Source organism: Pyxicephalus adspersus, chromosome 10 (assembly GCF_032062135.1).
Source record: "Pyxicephalus adspersus chromosome 10, UCB_Pads_2.0, whole genome shotgun sequence".
In the NCBI taxonomy this organism is placed as follows: domain Eukaryota; kingdom Metazoa; phylum Chordata; class Amphibia; order Anura; family Pyxicephalidae; genus Pyxicephalus; species Pyxicephalus adspersus.
This window is the reverse complement of record NC_092867.1, coordinates 59,384,258-59,384,843: the sequence shown is the minus strand read 5'-3', so window position 1 is coordinate 59,384,843 and position 586 is coordinate 59,384,258.

Here is a 586-nt window from a genome sequence, read left to right as displayed (position 1 = left end):
AAATACAGATTTTTAAATAATATACAAATATCCCCATAACAATATTCCTCATCATTGCTGATAACAGATTTCAGGTTTTTCTTTCTGTTGTCCTGAGCTGAAGTCATCCATGAAAGAGGAAGCTGTTTATTTTATTCACATTTTCCTGGTGGTGTCACCACTGTGAATGATTGGCAGCTGGGTGTATGCGTGTCACCAGGCGCCATGGAAAGAATTGCTGTGACATAATAATGGAAACCAGTGTGGGGCTGTCAGTGTGTCAGTATAGGTGGGGGGTGTCACTTATAAACTGACCCCCACATACAATTACATGTACAGTGCCTCTCCTTGGATTCAAATCATTCATTTTTATAGAATTGCAAGAAATTTGTAACAAAAGCTCCAACGGAAGCTCATCATGCATCGTGAGAGCCGAGCTGAGCAATCTCAGTGCCACCCGGATATTCAGATCATTTCCACTCACTGTATGTGAATGATGCGAGTCCTGCAAGTGTAAGGACCCCACATTACAAGAGCCCCCCAGTGTAAGGACCCCACATTACAAGAGCCCCCCAATGTAAGGACCCCACATTACAAGAGCCCCCCA